The sequence below is a fragment of the Nicotiana tomentosiformis genome, chromosome 9 (assembly GCF_000390325.3).
Source record: "Nicotiana tomentosiformis chromosome 9, ASM39032v3, whole genome shotgun sequence".
Classification (NCBI taxonomy): Eukaryota; Viridiplantae; Streptophyta; class Magnoliopsida; order Solanales; family Solanaceae; genus Nicotiana; species Nicotiana tomentosiformis.
The window spans coordinates 41,175,864-41,178,693 of NC_090820.1; the positions used below are offsets into that span (position 1 = coordinate 41,175,864).

The following is a 2,830-nucleotide window of genomic DNA, read 5'->3' on the forward strand; positions in this document are numbered from 1 at the left end:
CAATCAGACTTTTACTGCTTGATGATAAACTAACAAGATGATATTAGAACTAGAAGCACTACAAGAAAAAGCCTTATTAGGGACCAGCATTTAGCGACAAGTTTTAAATATGGTCCCTAAAAGTGTACTTATAGAGATGAGAATTTTATTTGGTCTTTAACATGTAATTTTATCTTCTAAATACACGACCAGAATTTATTCTGGTCTATACAAAAGTTAACAACTAGTCTTTAATACTTAATTTTAGCGGCATAGGGTGTGAAACTGATGAAAACTACAGTAAAAAAAAAAGAGGGAATGCTCCAAATATTTCATATCCCTCCAAATTCACTTTCACCCTAAAATCCCTCCAAAATATTTTCACAAAATTCCTAAACTTCATCCCTAAGAGGCGAAACTAAAAAGTAGGCCATCAAAATCCCTAAGAGGTGCTGCCAAACTTCATCAAAATTCATAAGGTTGCAAAGAACTTAGAAGGTTGGTGTCGAAAATTCATCTCTCCAAGCGACTTCACACAAATTATACCATTAGATTATCCACCTAATCAAGAGTAAGCTTAATTTCTTTCTCTTTAATCTGTTATGTTTCTTTTTTCTTCTTCGTGCTTTTTTTTCCCGATTGAATCAGAAATTGAAAACAGGGTTCTATAATTTTTTGTTTTTTTAGTTGTTTTCTGCAATTGGTTATTTTAAATACTGGTGTGAGTGATAAAAGTAGGATTGTTGGGTTTAAAATTGGGGCTCATAGGTCAAGGAGGAGAAATTTATACAAAAAAAGGGGATGTTTGGTTGCTCTAAAATCATCGGACATCAGAGAATGTCAAACACCCCAAAACTGAAATTTCACCAAAAATAGGTATTAAGGAAAGAGTAATAGAAGTTGAGCTTACGTTTTTGGATGTGTTGGTGGACAGTGGTCTGTTAAGGAAATTGCTCTTGATTTAGAACCAATATATGTGGAAATTCTGCAACCACTCAAGTACTTAGATCTGCTAGTGTTCTTCCTGAAATTTTTATTATTTCTGATGATTCCTTCATTCCACCTTTTCTTGACAAACCAATCTAAGTTAATCAGATGAAAGGGAACAATGGTGTCTAGCCATTAATTTTCCGTTACTTTTTTTTCTTTGTTATTTTTATAATCGTCTGTCTACCCCTGATTTTGCTCCGTCTACACTGTTATATATAGTTTTTCTAACTGAAATTTCTTATTTCTTCTATAGAGTTTGGTTATTGAAGTTTACTAGAAACAGATTTTTGACGACATACAGATTAACTATCATTTTGCTGGGAATTTCAAGAAAATTTTACATTACAATCAAGGGATATTAGTGATATGTAGTTTTTTGCTTAATGTTTATGAACACAATATTGTGACTAGCTTACATCATTGATGTACGGTGCAACTAACTGATGTTGATCATTTTTGGTAATATTTTATGAAAGCAACATCATCTATATATTAATATACTCGATTTTTTAGTTGCTGGATGTGATTTAGGGACATGTGACTTGTTTCTTTAGGGACTAAACTGTTAGTCCTAAAATCCTTTTTATAGGTAGAAACTTTGGCTGCTAAATCTTTAGCTTTGTAGTGCTGACCTGTTCGATATAGGGACTGTTAGTCCCACCAATATTGCTGTATTTGTAAATAATAATTCTGCAAAATATAAGTTAGCGTAATGAAACAATAATTAATTCGAGCCCACTGAATTCACAGTATTTCCTTAAGGAATTTAATCCCCTCCTAATACCCAAGGTAATGGATTATTTCCTCCCAGGATAGAACTAATCACACATTAGTGTAGCGGTACTTCAAACCCCAATGTTTCACCGAACACAAAGTTCGGTAGCAAATCACACTTACAATTGCTTTGTTTGAAGTTAAAACAATGCAGAACGAAGGAGTAGAAACTCAGAAAATCATATGGAAATGCTGAGAGGAAGGAGTGCAATGTATAGCCAAATCTGTTGAGCGATTTTCAGTTTGTTGGTCTTGTGTATTGTGTGTGTCTTTCTTCAACAGCTGCTCCACATATATATAGCAGCCAGTGTTGAAGAAGACCAAACGTCCACCCTCCATGGTGGAGCAAGCATTTGCTTATTTGTGGAGCAAGCATTAGCCTGTTTGTGGAGCAAGCACATTCATGGTGGGAAGAGTATTAGGCTGCTGCCTTGTGGTCAATACACAGATTGAAAAATATCCGTTACAAATGCGGATAATCTTACGTTAATATTTACTATTAACAAATAAATTTGGTCCAAAAAATTAATCAATCAATCGATCATTTGACCAAATCCAAATCCAAATCCGAAGCCGAAGCCGTAGCCGTAGTCGTAGCCGAGCGAGCGACGACGACGACGACGATGCGAGGCTTGCTTTCTTCTTAACTCTTTAAGAGCTACAAGAAGAGCAATTATATATATACCCACCAAAAATCTTCTGCTCTTCCAATATGGGACAATGTCTCATTGTCAAGAGGGGGAAACTTAAAATTTTACTCAAAATTTTATTTTCCCTCCATTTCCCATTCACCCTCATTTTAAGACTATTTCATCTTAAAAATAAAACCTCAACAATCCCCCACATGAATGGAGAATGGCTATATCACGGAAGTATGCATGGAAAAACTGTGTGATTTACAAGCAAGGATTAATCGCATCTGGATAAGTAGGTTTCCCTTTGAACTTTCCGTAGTAAACTTATGTCGGATATACTCGGTCAATCGGTAGATTTGATATCTTTGAACCGTCGATCTTTGGTGTATACCTAGACAACCATAAGTCACACAATCAACCCTTAACCGTCTTTGATTCTCATTGTTGCATTC

At 35.1% G+C, this 2,830-nt stretch overlaps 1 long non-coding RNA gene across 1 annotated transcript; it reads left to right on the forward strand.

The window, feature by feature from the left end:
* The first annotated feature begins 234 nt into the window (after nt 1-234).
* Nucleotides 235-1,465, forward strand: LOC104098504 (uncharacterized). Its single transcript, XR_686781.4, has 2 exons — nt 235-550; nt 1,223-1,465. It is a non-coding gene; the product is annotated as an uncharacterized lncRNA (long non-coding RNA).
* The last annotated feature ends 1,365 nt before the right edge of the window (nt 1,466-2,830 follow it).